This window comes from Grampus griseus (assembly GCF_964374135.1).
Source record: "Grampus griseus genome assembly, chromosome: 2".
NCBI classification, from domain to species: Eukaryota; Metazoa; Chordata; class Mammalia; order Artiodactyla; family Delphinidae; genus Grampus; species Grampus griseus.
Window position 1 is genome coordinate 157,777,744 of NC_139018.1, and position 17,482 is coordinate 157,795,225.

The 17,482-nt window shown below is 44.7% G+C and overlaps 1 protein-coding gene and 1 pseudogene across 2 annotated transcripts in view; one reads left to right on the plus strand and one right to left on the minus strand.

Moving 5' to 3' along the window:
* The window catches only part of LOC309818144 (coiled-coil domain-containing protein 3), a 102,651-nt gene that overhangs the window by 60,357 nt on the left and 24,812 nt on the right, over positions 1–17,482 (minus strand). The gene's annotated exons all lie outside the window — the stretch shown is intronic.
* Positions 16,242–16,713, plus strand: LOC309819013 (large ribosomal subunit protein uL24-like; annotated as a pseudogene). Its single transcript has one exon. The product of its transcript is annotated as a large ribosomal subunit protein uL24-like (transcript).

Sequence of the window (17,482 nt, forward strand, 5' to 3'; positions counted from 1 at the left end):
CTGTATGCAGAAAACTATAAGACACTGATGAAAGAAATTAAGGATGATACAAACAGATGGAGAGATATACCATGTTCTTGTACTGGAAGAATCAATATTGTGAAAATGACTCTACTACCCAAAGCAATCTACAGATTCAATGCAATCCCTATCAAATTCCCAATGGCATTTTTTACAGAACTAGAACAAAAAATCTTAAAATTTGTATGGAGACACAAAAACCCCATATAGTCAAAGCAGTCTTGAGGGAAAAAAACGGAGCTAGAGGAATCAGACTCCCTGACTTCAGGCTATACTACAAAGCTACAGTAATCAAGACAGTATGGTACTGGCCCAAAAACAGAAATATAGATCAATGGAACAGGATAGAAAGCCCAGAGATAAACCCACGCACCTATGGTCAACTAATCTATGACAAAGGAGGCAAGGATATACAATGGAGAAAAGACAGTCTCTTCAATAAGTGGTGCTGGGAAAACTGGACAGCTACATGTAAAAGAATGAAATTAGAACACTCCCTAACACCATACACAAAAATAAACTCAAAATGGATTAGAGACCTAAATGTAAGACCGGACACTATAAATCTCTTAGAGGAAAACGTAGGAAGAACACTCTTCGACGTAAATCACAGAAAGATCTTTTTTGATCCACCTCCTAGAGTAATGGAAATAAAAACAAAAATAAGCAAATGGGACCTAATGAAACTTAAAAGCTTTTGCAAAGCAAAGGAAACTACAAACAAAATGAAAAGACAACCCTCAGAATGGGAGAAAATATTTGCGAACAAATCAGTGGACAAAGGATTAATCTCCAAAATCTGTAAACAGCTCATGCAGCTCAATATTAAAAAAACAAACAACCCAATCCAAAAATGGGCAGAAGACCTAAACAGACATTTCTCCAAAGAAGACATACAGATGGGCAAGAAGCACATGAAAAGCTGCTCAACATCACTAATTATTAGAGGAATGCAAATCAAAACTACAATGAGTTTTCACCTCACACCAGTTAAAATGGGCATCATCAGAAAATCTACGAACAACAAATGCTGGAGAGGGTATGGAGAAAAGGGAACCCTCTTGCACTGTTGGTGGGAATGTAAACTGATACGGCCACTATGTGGAACAGTATGGAGGTTCCTTTAAAAACTAAAAGTAGAATTACCATATGACCCAGCAATCCCACTACTGGGCATATACCCAGAGAAAACCACAATTCAAAAAGACACATGCACCCCAATATTCTTGCAGCACTATTTACAATAGCCAGGTCATGGAAGCAACCTAAATGCCCACAGACAGATGAATGGATAAAGAAGAATGGACAATGGAATATTACTCAGCCATATTAAGGAATGAAATTTGGTCATTTATAGAGACATGGATGCATCTAGCGACTGTATACAGAGTGAAGGAAGTCAGAAAGCGAAAGACAAATATCTCATATTAATGCATATATGTGGAACCTAGAAAAATGGTACAGATTAACCGGTTTGCAGGGCAGAAATTGAGACACAGATGTAGAGAACAAACGTATGGACACCAAGGGGGATAGCGGCGGGGGAGGGGGAGTGGTGGTGGTGTGATGAATTGGGAGATTGGGATTGACATATATATACTAATATTTATAAAATGGATAACTAATAAGAACCTGCTGTATAAAAAATAAAATAAAATAAAAAAGAAAGAAACAGAACATCCTAGCACAGTGCAAGTCCCTCTGCCAATTATGAGTCCTGATACAGGGCCACTACAGCTGCCCACCCTACGGGGTAAGTCTCCAGGATAAAGGGAAGAAGGAGGAGGCCCTGGAGAGAGTCCAACCAAGGCGGGAGGCCTGAGCCATGGAAGAAGGCAGGGAAGCAACCTGGCCTCACGCCTGAGTCTTGGGGGATGCCGCCGGCTCTCACCTGTGTAGACCAGCACTGTCCACCTCTGGGAAGGGTTGGGGGAGCCAACCATGCTCTTCCAATGTGACCTCCAAGAGGTCAGAGGCCGAGATTATTTGCTGGGTTCCCAGCGTCACCAGAAGGCCATTGCTGCCTCCGAGTCAGTGAGAAGGGGTAAGTTTCCCTCTCGCTCATGCACGTTACCCAATTTCCACTGCACTTAGGGCTTCCAGGTAAACCCAACCCCAGTCCCACACCCCCAAGGCCTCTTGCATATAACCCCAGCTTTTCTCCCGGGAGCACGATGTAGTTTTAAACAAAAGTCACTACACCAGACATTTGGGGACCTGAATTATTTTCCTACCTGCTAACAACCTCTATGACTTTGCGTTGGTCACTTACCCACCCCCCGCCACGTTCTCATCTGTAATGACATCTGTGGTTGTGAAAATGACATGAGAAATAAAAGCATCCTCAAACTAGGCAGCACTAGAGAAAGGTCCAAGATGATCTTTGGAAAGGTCAAAGACATACACAGTAGCCCCTTTAATGGTAGGAGATTTAAGGGGCGATGGACAGCGTCCCAAATCTGAGATACCTAGGCCTCCATAATGAAACACATTGGATAGGAAATACCTGCTGGGTACAGTGAGAAAAGCCTCATCCCATGCAGAAACCATGGCCAGGTTTTCAAACTTCCTGTCTGGACTTTCCATTTATGAGACAGGCTGCTTTCAGAACCTGGCCAAGCCAGCGTGTTCCATACGTCATCAACAGAGCACAGGAACAGGGCAGTTCGGTGCAGGCCAGAGGTCTCCACTGCCACCAAAATGATGATCCTGCTGGCAGGGACTGGCCACATGCCTCTCCTCCTGTTTTCCTCTCAAAGTGTGTTTTTATAGCTGTTATCTTTATCAGCAGAGGGGACGGAACTGCCTGATGGTAGATTGATATACTGAAGTGATAGCAATTATATAGAATTTGGAAATCATGCATGTGGCTCTTTTATCCACCTCACCTCGGCCTCAGAATACCCTACAGAAGGGGAGGGAGGGGTGGGATGGAAAGGGAATTACGGCCCAGACAGAACACGAGGTACTGGGAAGCAGAGGGCATGGGGCTGAAGGCTGAGTGAGCTCTGACTATGAGTCACAGTGGAGCTGGGAGCCGAGCTCAGTCAGGAGACCCAAGGTGCGCTGGACCCCCAGGCCAACAGGACACCCCCGTCTTTCTAGGAGAAAGGAGAGGTGGGTGAGTGGATCAAGAAGAGACCTCGTGTTTCCCAGTGACGTCATCTGCATCCTTAATCCCAGAAAAGGGATCAGGAGGGCGTTTTATGAGAGTCCTCTGTGCAGCCCAGAGAAGCCCCACGGTCTGCTCACTTCCTCTCTGTCCGGAGGCCCATCCTTCAAGGTCGGATGAGGACACTCTCTCGCCAGCTCCTGCAATGGTAGGAACCAACCTTACTCAGAGAAAGACCCGATTTCTGCCAGGCGCAAGGGAAGAAAACAGGGCTGACTCAACCCATCCGAATGGAAGTGGGTGGGAGGAGGCGGGTAGGATGAACCCAGCTTCTCAAGACAGTCCCGACAATCCCCTGCCCTTCCTGGAAACTTCTTGGAACCCAAATCAAAGGCAGGAGACGGAAAGAGAGGCTGGAGGTGTAGGAGGAGAAGATGGAATACAGAATAATCACAGTAAGAACGACAGAACCAATATTTATCGGGGCTTTACTCTAAGCGTATGAAGTATATTAACATGAGTTAATACATTTAACTCCTAACAACCCTATGAAGTCAAGTCTATTATTGTCCTATTTTTTTTCATGAGGAAACTGATCCCACAGCTGTTACTGTTCACTTTCATGCCAGGTGTTTGAAAAATGTCCCGAAGGCCTTTAAGACACGAGTTAACCGTCACTCCGAGTAGCCAAGCAGCAAAGGGCAGCATGGCTGGGAAACGCCGTTCCACGTGGCGAAACAGGAGTGTGGCGTCCTGTTGTCGAGAGCTTTTGTGAGAGTGTAGGGAAGAGAAACAGACGCAGCTCTCGGAGCCCTGGACGCTGACCCACCGGCAGAGGCACCCGCCTTTCTGAGCAGCTGGGTCCTTGCTGCCGGCTCCATGGGGGGCTTCCACCCCCCTCCCAGGTCACTGCCTAACTGTGGGGTGGGGGGGCAGGGCTCTGTGAAGCTTCGTCCTTTCAACATCTCGAATTCTTCAATGGGTCTTATTTGAATCGCATCCAGGGATGAAGGTGGTTGGCCAGATCTGGATCTCCTCAGGAGAGCTCTAATAATGTGTTCTCCCAGTTTAACAGTTACCATTTTTTGAACACCTACTGTGTCAGAGACGTGTAGTAGCTAGGGTTTTCTATACATTATCTCCTGAAATCTTGACCTCTTCAAGGTAAGTAATGCCTACCCTGTACACTGTGCCATGACAAATGAAGAATCTGAGACCACCCTCCTGCCACCACCTCCACGATACAGGGATTCCCAAAGGTCAAATGTCCGGTGAGGCCAGGAGTCAAATCCATGCCTGACTGACTGAGCTCATGTCATCATGTGGGCTTCTCTGGCCTTCATTATTAGGTCTAAATTGTTTTAACACCATGGACTTCGACCCTGCCATCTACACCCTCTTCCCAAGCCCCTGACCCAAGCAGGGAGCAGAGGCATCTCTCCCTCGTAAATGTCCTCCACCACACACACACACACACACACACACACACACGCATGCACGCACACACGCATGCACGCACACACACACACACACACACTCACTCTCTCTCTCCCTCTCTCTGTCTCTCTCTCTGTCTGTCTGTCTCTCTCTCTCTCTCTCTTTCTGTCTCTCCCTCACCCTCTCTCTCTCTCTCCTGGCCTCCCACACCTTCCTTTTGGGCCTAGCCCCCAGCCCAAGTTCTCAACAGACAGGAACCTTCCCATGTTGTACTCAATTCCAACCCCACCTACTGCACACAGGTCAGCCTTGTAAGAGAAGAACTTGAGTTTCAGCAGCCTTTCACAAGAAAGGCTGCAAGTAAAAACTCCACCAAGCCAATTCACCCCTAGTTGTTTTTCCAACTAGAAGAGAGATGGGCAAATCAATACTCAACAACCCCTCCCACGGCCTACAGCACTCAAGTCTCTCTTTGTGCACAAGGCCAGGCCTGCAGCCAAGGGCTCTCAACAAGCAGCTGCCCACCTGCTGAGCATTGGGGGACAAGTCCTGCTAACAGTCCTTCTGTTGCCAGCGCCCTCAGTCACACAAGGGATGCCCCTGGCAAGTGACAAGAAATGGACACACTGTGCATGTAACCAGCAACTCTTACAGACAGGCTTGAAGCATTTCACTCTTATCAACCTTTAACCTTGTTGCCAAGGGTGGTAGAGTTATCCCAACCCCACTTTGCAGGTGCTAACCTTCATTTCCCCAGGTTTCAATGAATTGAGTCAGGCTAGAAATTCAGAACACAGCACAGTCATGGGACCCTGCGCCCCAAGATGCACCCTTCCACATTGCATCCTACTGACTTAAAGACAGGAGGTGAGAATCCCTGCAGGGGTAAGATGGCTGTTATTCGCATCTCAGCCTCCAGGTCTCCCCAGATGGGGTCCAGACAGTGGAGCAAGGCCACCTCAACCAGCCACAAGCCCGGGCTTGGTGAGAAGCATGTCTCTGGAGACCAAGGTCTCTGCCCCATTTCCCTCAGATGGATGAGTAGAAAGATGAGCAGTAGCAGCAGTGTAAGTGAGGGACAGGTGGTCAGCAGAAGCTCCTGGATCAGCATAAATGAAAGGAAGTGGTGTTTCTGGAGCTGGTACTTGAGCATTCATTCTCCCATTCGCTGAGCAATTTCTGTGTGTTAAGCTACAAGGATGATGAAGACATGGTCCCTACCCTCAGAGTAGCGGGTATAATGGAGAAGCATAGGGATGGGGAACAGGGGTAGCCAAGAATTCTAAGTGAATTCCACCACATAAGATTGAATTGTCAGGACACGAATCCACAACCACAAAGAAATGTATGTTATAGAATTTATTTTTCTACATCTGATCCTAACCTGCTTCTAACTTACGATCTTATGATATAAGTAGATAAAAACAGACGCGTGCACCTCTACACATGCCCTGTCCCATATGCAAAATAATGTAATTCTCACTGAAAATCCAGTAAGACTAGCGGGGAGGGAGGTATGAATTGGCAGAGCACGAGGGAATCTCAAGGCGGCGAGACTACCCTATATGACACTCTAATGGTGCACACATGTCATTATGCATCTGTACAAACACATAGTACGTACAACACCAAGAGTGAACCCGAAAGTAAACCGTGGACTGGGCGATTATGATGTATCAACGTAGGTTCATCAATTGCAAGAAATGTACCATCTGGAGAAGGATGTTGATAGTGGGGAAGGCCATGCATGTGTTGAGGCAGCGAGTGTATGGGAAATCTTTCTATCTTCCCCTCAATTTTGCTGTGAACCTGAGACTACTCTAAAAAATAAAGTATTTAAAAAATAGTTCGATAAGACCACCACCAGATCATAATATAGACGGGTATTTAGTCCAGTCGGGCTGCTAAAACAAAGTACTATAGACTGGGTGACTTGCACATAACAGAAATTTACTTCTCACAGTTCTAGAGGCTAAGAAGTCCATCAAGACACTGGCAGATTCGGTGTCAGGTGAGGGCAGCTTCCTGGTCCACAAGCAGCCATCTTCTTCGCTATGCCCTCACATGGAGGGACAGGGAGCTCACTGAGGTCTCTTCTATAAGGGCACTAATCCCATCCATAAGGCTCCACCCTCATGACCTAATCACCTCCCAATCCCATCGCACTGGGGGTTAAGGTTTCAAGATATGAATGGGGGGAAGGGCACATAAACATTCAGTCTGCGGCAACAAGAGCCCTGGGCAGCCAGCCAGCCTACCCACCCTGAGCCCTCTCTCTGCTCACAGCCTTCTCCATGGCAGCAACCAAAATGAGACGTTATGCAGTATGCCAGGCATTTTGAGCCTCTACGGCCACCCTTTAGGGTCCAAGATTTAAAGAAACGTCCATTTGGAAGCCCAGATTTCTCAGTCTGCAAGCTCTGCCTTCACACACCATCCTGAGATAGAAGTTCAGTGGGCCAAAATGCAAACCATTCGGGGATTTGCCAAATTACAGAGCTCCATACAGCAGCTAGCCACTTCTTAATCTGTGCCAGAGTCTCTGCATACATAGCTCATTTAAATCTTAAAATAGCCCTGTGCAAAGAGATCATTATCCCACTTTTACAGATAAAGCAGCAGAGACTCAGAGAGGTTGAACGTCTTACCCACAGTCACAGAATGAGTTTGGAGCAGTCCCAGGATTCAGCCCCCAGGTCTCCCCAGGCCAACACTCAAAATGGTATCCACCACTTTTTAGTGTCCAGAGGAGAGTAAGCAGTGCCTTTGACATATTTCCTTGGTGTCCCTAAATGCCTGTAGATACCAGCGTTGATGAAGCCTTTCAAGGGAAAAGAGCAAACCTGCCACCCCTGCAGAGTTAGTAAGCTGATTGCAATGCTGACAATGACAGCATCTCAAGCAAATTTCCTTGGATAGGTCTCTCCAGAAAGCATTCAATTCCAGCCATGAGAGCAACATGTTTGCAACATGAATTGACTAAAGGGAGAAGAAATGCCCTTCACTTAAGGGTTTCAGTTAGTGTTTCTCATAACAAAATCCAAGTCCTCAAAGGGCCTTTCCAATAAGGCCTTGTAAATGGTTTTCTAACCCTAGGAAAGACTTACTGCTGACTCCTTCAGGCTTATTAATATTTCATCATTAACAGATACATATTAAGTTCCTATTGTTCATGAAAAGAATTGGATTTAAACGAGAGGATTCCTTCTCATTAGTAGCTTATGATCTTATTACAGACAGATAAAAACTTACAAAAGACACGTCAGGGGACTTCCCTGGTGGCGCAGTGGTTAAGAATCTGCCTGCCAATGCAGGGCACACGGGTTTGAGCCCTGGTCTGGGAATATCCCACATGCCACTGAGCAACTAAGCCCGTGCGCCACAACTACTGAGCTTGCGCTCTAGAGCCCACGAGCCACAAATACTGGGCCCTCGTGCCACAACAACTTAAGCCCGCATGCCTAGAGCCCGTGCTCCGCAACAAGAGAAGCCACCGCAATGAGAAGCCTGCACACCGCAACGAAGAGTAGCCCCTGCTCGCCGCAATTAGAGAAAGCTTGTGAGCAGCAACGAAGACCCAATGCAGCCAAAAAATAAATTAAATTAATAAATTAATAATAATAATAAAAAAGACACGTCTGGAATAAAGCAGGTTTAATCTTCCTTAGGAACAACTGGACAGAGGAATGAACTCAGGCCCGGGCTTGTTCATGGTTGGTGTCTGGATGGTATCAACTGTGTGGTTTGAGTGACCCAATGTATCGTCTAGAAAAGAAAAGCTATTTTCCCACTCTTGCTTGAGTACCCTGTTCCACTCATTTTTTTTTTCAACTGAAGTATAGTTGATTTATAACATTATATTAGTTGCAGGTTTACAACACAGTGATTTAATATTTTTATACAGTATACTCCATTTAAAGTTATTATAAAATATTGGCTATATTCCTGTGAACATTACATCCTTGTATCTTTTTATTTTATACATCTCTATTGGAGTATAATTGCTTCACAATACTCTGTTAGTTTCTGTTGTCCAACAAAGTGAATCAGCCGTATGCACACATATATCCCCATATCTCCTCCTTCTTGGGTCTCCCTTCTACCCTCTCTATCCCACCCCTCTAGGTCTCCACAAAGCACCGATCTGATCTCCCTGTGCTGTGCTGCTGCTTCCCACTAGCTATGTATTTTACATTTGGTAGTGTATATATGTCAATGCTACTCTCACTTTGTCCCAGCTTCCCCTTTCCCCCCACCCCATGTCCTCAGTTTCATTCTCTATATCTGTGTCCTTATTCTGTCCTGCCACTAGGTTCATCAGTACCATTTTTTTTAGATTCCATATATATGCATTAGCTTACAGTATTTGTTTTTCCCTTTCTGACTTACTTCACTCTGTATGACAGACTCTAGGTCCATCCACCTCACCACAAATAACTCAATTTCATTTCTTTTTATGGCTGAGTAATATTCCATTGTATATATGTACTACATCTTCTTTATCCATTCATCTGTTGATGGACATTTAGGTTGCTTCCATGTCCTAGCTATTGTAAATAGAGCTGCAGTGAACATTGTGGTACATGTCTCTTTTGAATTATGGTTTTCTCAGGGTATATGCCCAGTAGTGGGATTGCTGGGTCGTATGGTAGTTCTGTTTTTAGTTTTTTAAATATCCTTGTATCTTATTTTATACCTAGTAGTTAATACCTCTTAATCCCCTTCCACTATCATGTCCCTCCCCACTCCCCTTGACTCATTTTTGTTTTTTAGAATTAAAGGATCTAAAGCTTTAAAATGTCAATGTTTACGGAAGGCAATAAATAATGCCACTCATCTCTCTTACCACTTTACCCTGAATTAGTCTATGAGATCAGCTTCAACTGTCTAGCAGAGCCTTGGGGTTACACAACACAGGCAGGCAAAGGACAGGTTGGGCAGAAGAAATCTCTGGGGTCTGGAGAATGGGACTCTAAGAAAGAGACAAGGTGGGAGCCATGGGCACCAGGCAGGCGGCCAACAGGGGTCTGCAGGGAGAGCCCAGAGATGAAAACAAAAAGACAAACAGCACATAGAGACTAACCCTGGTCTCCAGACGCAACTACGACCATTTCCCAGAAAACTGAGAAACCAACCCTTCTCTCTGGCCACAGAATAAGGAAATGAAAAAAAGGGCCCTTTTCTCAAAGCAAACAAATAGAAATGATTTAGAAAGCACCTACAGGCTTGCCACCTGACACTGTGCAGAAATGTCCTTCCTTTACTTTTTATGTATGTATGTATGTATTTATGCACACAGGCATTGGTTTATTATATTCCTTTGACCTGTACTTATGACCATTTTGCTTTACTACAAAGCTACGACAGAGGCTACACACTTTTGGAACCCTACGCTAGCTTCTACTAATATTTTAATAGTTTTAGGGTTGAAATTACAGTTACCGTATTTAAAATCAAAACAGCATCACTCGGCCACATGGTAAGAGCTGTAGCTGTGGGGTGGGTCTTTGTTTTCCTATAAAATTCTTCCGCGATGTTGCATTAAGGGGTTGACTAGATGACTCTTCAGCTCCCTTCTAGCACCGACATTCTTCTCCTTGTGTCTGTGCAGAGTAAATGGACTGGCCTTGAGTGCACCCCGGGGACAGAACAGGCTGGCAGCATCTGGGTTTGCCTAGGCCCCCAGGGGAAGCATGGCTCTGCCAGGTGTCACAGCTGATTTAACTAAAAGAAAGATAAAAACCAGCCATGGGAACTGAAGCTTGACAGCATTCCCTGAGGGTCTGGTGAGTGAGAACCAGAGAAGTATGGAAGAGACTAGAGGAATCTCCTCTGGCCCAAGACTCCCAGGCAATGTTTGCTCTAACCACTGAGATCCATCCCCAGAAATGTCCCCAGCTGTGTGCAAAACCACAGCGCCTGCTGAGGAAGGTGAGAGCTGAAGCTGCTAGTCAACTCCTGGGATAGGATGATGCAGAAGCAAAGGGCCAACTGGGAGAAGGGGGTGTGGGGAAGAAAAAAGGATAAAGGCAAAGATACGTTTTCCGGTCTGCATGAGCTAATATCTCCACAGGGAGAGCTCAGATGGTGGCAGATTTTTTGTTTCCAAGACAAGAAGGGGATAAATGATCACCCTGTCTTATTTAAGACCACAGCTTGATGGCCAGAGATCTCTCTTCCAAATTTCTCATGCTGCTTTGTAAAGGACAAGGACAGTCAACACATTCAGCCTCCGTGTCCACATGGGAACAATGAAACACCGAGAAAGAATGCAATGAAGAAAGCAACTGCAGTAGGCTTTGGGACAGACGTCAGAACGCCCACTTCCTAGCCTGCAAGACTCTCAGAATGCTTTATTTCCTTTCCTCCTAGTACCAGAGCACATGTCTATAGCAACTCCCAGAGAACTGGGTGCCTCATGGGGCCAGGTGGAGGTTGGCTTAAAGATCCTCTTCTTTGGGGGCACAGAAGACCCTTAACGAGAACTAGATCCCTTGTTGGATCCTCCCCTTTCAATTTCAGGATATATGTGCTGAGATACTCTGGAATGATTGGGGGATTAAAGGGTGAACATTATGCAAGAAGAGAAATTAAAAATTAATGAAGAAATGAGGTCACTCAGTGAAGCCTCTTCAACAAACCAGGATGAGAACCTTCTGCTCACTTCTGACTTTTTGGCGAAGACGCATAACTGCCACCTGTGAGGCGGTCCACAGGATGAGAGTATGGATTACTCACAAAGCTCTGAGTTTAGTTACCAAGTTCTATGCCACTATGACCTACTGTTATCCCTTTTGCAGAGGGAGAAACTGAGTCATGGTGAGATCACATGGTTATTAATGAGATAAAAATGAGCACTGGCCTCGCATGGATCCAAATCTACAGCTTGGCAGCTCTATTCACAACAGTCAAGACGTGGAAACAACCTAAATGTCCATCAACAGATGAATGGATGAAGAAGATGTGGTGTATATATACAACGGAATACTACTCAGCCATAAAAAAAAGAATGAAGTAATGCCATTTACCACAACATGGATGGACCAAGAGATTATCATACTAAGTGAAGTAAGTCAGAAAGAGAAAGACAAATAGCATATGATATCACTTATATGTGGAATCTAAAATATGACACAAATGGGGGATTCCCTGGCAATCCAGTGGTTAGGACTCTGCACGCTCACTGCCGAGGGCCCAGGTTCAAACCCTGGCCAGGGAACTAAGGTCCCACAGGCCACGCAGCATGGCCAAAAAATAATAATAATTTAAAAAATGACACAAATGAACTTATCTATGAAACAGAAACAGACTCACAGACATAGAGAACAGACTTGTGGTTGCCAAGGGGTGGGGTGGAGAGATGGATTGGGAGTTTGGGGTTAGCACATGCCAACTATTATGCATAAAATGGATAAACAACAAGGTCCTACTGTACAGCACAGGGAACTATATTCAATATCCTGGGATCAACCATAATAGAAAAGAATAAGAAAAAGAATGTATATATATGCATAACTGAATCACTTTACTGTACGGGAGAAATTAACACAACACTGTAAATCAGCTATATTTCAATAAATTTTTAAAAAAATCTACAGCTATGGTCACATACTACAACATGGATGAACCTTGAGGACACTATGCTAAGTGAAACAAGGCAGTCACAGAATGACAAATAACGCATGATTCCACTCATTTAAGGTATCTAAAGCAGTCAATCTCACAGAAGCAAAAAGCATAACGGTAGTTGCCAGTGGCAGGGATATGTGGGGAATGGGGAGTTACTATTCAATGGGTCTAGAGTTTCAGTTTGTGCAAAATGACAAAGTCTTAGAAATCTGCTTACAACATGTGTATAGTTAATATTTGCACTATACACCTAATGGTTGAGGGTAAATTCCATGTTGTGTTTTTTAATCACAATTTAAAAGATCTATAGCTATGAGCAGCTTAACAGCTGCGTCTCATGCATCTTAGTGCTGCTGCAAAGAAGAGTTTGAAGACATATATACTATAAAGGGAAAATGTCTACAGCCATAGCTCTAGTAAGAGGAATGACAAACATGGGCAAAAGATATGAATAGACATTTCACCAAAGAGGCCATACAGATGGTAAAGCTGCAGATGAAAAGATGACCAACACTGGCAGTCATTAGGGAAATAGAAATTTAAACTACAGTGACAAGACAGACCACATAATGGGAGAAAATATTTGCAAATCATATACCTAATAAGGGCCTAGTATCTAAAATATGTAAGGAACTGTTACAACTCAACAATAAAAAGACAACCCAATTGAAAACTGGGCAAAAGCTTGAATAGACATTTCTCCAAAGAAGCTACGCAAATGGCCAATAAACACATGAGAAGATGCTCAAATCATAACTCGTCAGGGAAATGAAAAATCAAAACCACAATGAAAGACCACTTCACTCCCAGCAGGATGGCTAGAATCAACAAGACAGATAATAACAAGTGTTGACAAAGATGTAGGGAAACTGGAACCCTCATACACTGCTGGTGAGAAGGTAAAATGGCGCAGCTGCTTTGGAAATCAGTTTGGCAGTTCCTCAAAAGGCTAAACATAGAATTACCATACGACCCAGCAATTCAACTCTCAGGAAAATACCCAAAAGAAAACACACATACATACATACAAAAACTTGTACAAAAACGTTGTTAGAAATATTATTCATAACAGGCAAAAGTGGAAACAACCCAAATGTCCATCAACTGATGGATAAACAAAATGTGGTAATCATACGATAGAATATTATTCAGCCATACAAAGGAATGAAGTGCTGACTCATATTACAACATGGATGAACCCGCGAAACATTATGCTTAGTGAAAGAAGCCAGTCACAAAGGGCCATATATTATAAGATTTCATTTCTATGGGCAAATCCATAGAGACAGAGGATAGTAGTTGCCGGGGGCTGGGAAGAAGGCTGAATTGGGAGTGACTGGTAATGGGTACCTGTCACTCTTTTTGGAGGGATGAAAATGCTTTGGAAATACAGATAATGATGATAGTTGCACCTACATGAGAATATACTAAAAACCATTGAATTATATACTTTAAAAGGGTGAGTTTTATGGTGTGTGAATTACATCTAAAAAAAATTTGAACACAATGAGAACACACCTATCAGAATGGATAAAATTAAAAATAGTGATAAGAGCAAAGAGTAATGATGCAAAAAACGGGGTCACTCATACATTGTTGGTGGGAATGTAAACGATTCAGCCACTTCGGAAAACAGTTTGCAAGTTTCCTTTAAAATGACAAATGAACTCATCAGATGACCCGGCATATGACACTCTTGGCCATTTACTGTAGAGAAATGAAAACTTTTTTTTTTTTTTAAGTGGCATACCCTTTTTTTTAAAATTTATTTTTTATTTTTGGCTGCACTGGGTCTTCGTTGCTGCACACAGGCTTTCTCTAGTTGAGGCAAGCAGGGGTTACTCTTCCTTGCGGTGCTCAGGCTTCTCATTGTGGTGGCTCTAGGCGCGGAGCACGGGCTCTAGGCGCACGGGCTTCAGTAGTTGTGACACGCGGGCTCAGTAGTTGTAGCTCGCGGGCTCTAGAGCACAAGCTCAGTAGTTGTGGGGCATGGGCCTAGTGGCTCCGTGGCATGTGGGATCTTCCTGGACCAGGGCTCAAACCCGTGTCCCCTGAATTGGCAGGCGGATTCTTAACCACTGTGTCACCAGGGAAGTCACCTTTTTTTTTTAATTTATTTTTGGCTGCACTGAGTCTTCGTTGCTGCACGCAGGCTTTTCACTGCGGTGGCTTCTCTTGTTGTGGAGCACGGGCTCTAGGCGTGCAGGCTTCAGTAGTTGTGGCGCATGGGCTTAGTTGCTCTGTGGCATGTGGGATCTGCCCAGACCGGGGCTCGAACACGTGCCCCCTGCACTGGCAGGCAGATTCTTAACTACTGCGCCACCAGGGAAGTCCAAGAAATGACAACTTCTGTCCACTCAAAAACCTATGCATGAATGTTCAGAGCAGTTTTCATTATAGCTGATAACTCAAAACCAACCAATGTCCTTCAGTGAGTGAATAGTTAACCAAATGATGGTCCACCATACCATGGAGTATTACTCAGCAATAAAAAGAAAAACAACTTTGGATGAACCTCAGGGAAGTTATGCTGAGAGAAAGAAAATAATCTCAGCAAGTTCCTTAAACTGTATGGTTCTACTGATATAACACTTGAAATAAAATTCTGGAGATAGAGAACAGATGAGTGGCCACCAGGGTTTGGGAATGGACAATGGAGAAGTTGTAGCTATAAGGAGTACCACGAGGGAGCCCGAGGTGATGGGACGGTTCTGTATCTTGACTGTGCTGATAGCAACAGGAAGCTACACACACACAAACAAGTGCATTATGTATAACTGGTGACTCAGCTCTGTGCATTTTACCAGTGTCATTACCCGGTTTTGCTATTGCACTAGTTATACAACATGTTCAACTGGGAAGAATGGGTGAGGGGTACCAAAGACTTCTCTCCATTTCTTTGCAACAGCCAGTGAATCTATATTTATTCCAAAATAAGAAGTGTGTGGGGTTTTTAAAGTAACTACATGGGGTATTAGTCAATGCTTAAAAGTAATGACTGTGTTTCAATAAAGGTCAGAATTGAAGGCAGGAGTCAAGAAGAAATGACAGCCTGCACAGTACGGCCACAAACCATCACCTCTACAACATGTCAGAGGAATCCTCCTTTTAGTGTGAACTGCATACACCTGAGAACAAGTCAGGAACTTCCGGTGCAGACCCACTAACTTGTGTGTCCTCACTTGTCCTCTAGTCCCCTGCGTGCAGCTCTGCTATCCTAACCTACCCTCATCCTCATCTCCGGGCTTCCATTCATGCTCTTTCCTATCTGAATTTATCTTCTCTCCACTTATCCAAATCCTTCCCACTGGGTCATAAGGCCCTGCAGCAGTATCCATCTTTCCACATGAGTTAATTGTATCTCTCTAACTAGATGCTTGAGTTCAGACACCAGGTCATCTTCCTCTACCATATCCTCCATAATACACCATACAATGCTGAGAACGTAAGGAGTATCAAAGATCTCTGTTGATAGAATAAAGGCCTGCCTGCCTCAAGATCTTTTATTATCACTCTTGCAAGCTAGGTGATGGAGAACGGGTACACACAGGGGCATGAAAGCCAAGACAACGTTTCACACGTAATTGCAACTGTGTACTTTTAAAATCATCATCTCAGTTGCTTTTTTTTTTTTTTTGCGGTACGCGGGCCTCTCACTGTTGTGGCCTCTCCTGTTGCAGAGCACAGGCTCCGGGACGCACGGGCTCAGCGGCCATGGCTCACGGACCCAGCCGGTCTGCGGCATGTGGGATCTTCCCAGACCGGGGCACGAACCCGCATTCCCTGCATCGGCAGGCGGACTCTCAACCACTGCGCCACCGGGGAAGCCCCTCAGTTGCTTTTTATTACAGGGCTATGAATGATGCATAGGAGGCATAATCTGATCCATTTTACGGATAAGGAAACTTAGTTCAGAGTGGCTAAGTGATATACAAAATCACAATTGGTACTGAGTCAGTTAGAAACCAAGACTCATCCTAAAACCTTAACGAGACGCAAATTGCCACTTTAAACTTTGTTTTTAAAAATTACTGCTCTCTTCCCTTTTGCGGCCATTGCTGAAGCACCAGCGGCCAAAATGAAGTGCAATCCCTTTGTGACTTCTGACCCAAGCGAGAACAGGAAAAGGCATTTCAATGCGCCTTCCCACATTCGCAGGAAGATTATGTCTTCCCGTTTCTAAAGAGCTGAGACAGAGATACAATGTCCGATCCATGCCCATCCGAAAGGACGATGAAGTTCATGTTGTACAAGGGCACTACAGAGGGCAGCAAATTGGCAAAGCAGTCCAGGTTTACAGGAAGAAATATGTCATCTACGTTGAACGAGTGCAGTGGGAGAACGCTAACAGCACGACTGCGCATGTGGGCATTCACCCCAGCCAGGTGGTTATCACCAGACTAAAACTGGAGGAAGACCGCAAAAAGATCCTCGAACGTAAAGCCAAGTCTCACCAAGTAGGAAAGGAAAAGGGCAAATATAAGGAAGAAACAATTGAGAAGATGCAGGAATAAAGTAATCTTGAATACAACTTTCATTAAAAACTGTTAAAAATGAAAAAAAGGGCAAATTATTAGTAAATTAAGATGCAAATATTCCCAAAATGAAGTGTAACTTTTGCAACCCAAAATATGGTACTTAGCCGACACCTTGGGGTGGCTGAGGCCCTATATGAAGAGGAAAAAGGAAAAGCCTTAAAAAGTGGGGATGGAAGAGCAGACTGTGATCAGGGAACAATTGGAGGAACACAGGAAAAGCCCCACTTCCAAACATATCCTGAATCCAGCCATACCTCTCCAGCACCACCGCTGTCCCCTAGACCCTGCCTCCATCACTCAGAGCACATCACTCCACTCAACAGCTCCCCGAAGCATAAAGATCTAAACTTGACCTTGCTTAGAAAGCTCTAAATGGTCCGGGTCCTGCTCACCTCTCTAGACTCATCTCATTCCATTCGTCCCCACCAACAATGCTCCCTTCACACCTTTCCATCCCTCAAGCATGCCTAGCAGGGTCTTGCACAGCGGCACTGGCTTCTTCTCCTGCCTGGAATGCTTTGCCACCTGACCTTTGTACAGCTTGCCCTGTCATTCAGACTTCAGTGTAGGTGTCACCCCCTCAGCCTAAAGTAGTTGCTAATTCCTCTTTGTCACTTACCACCCTCTTAATTCTTTGCCAAACATCATTAACTGACATGTTTCTTATTGACTGATGTATTGATCGATGTATTGATTGTCTCTCCCTCATCCCACTACAGTGTAAGCTCTAGGAGGGCAGGGAACT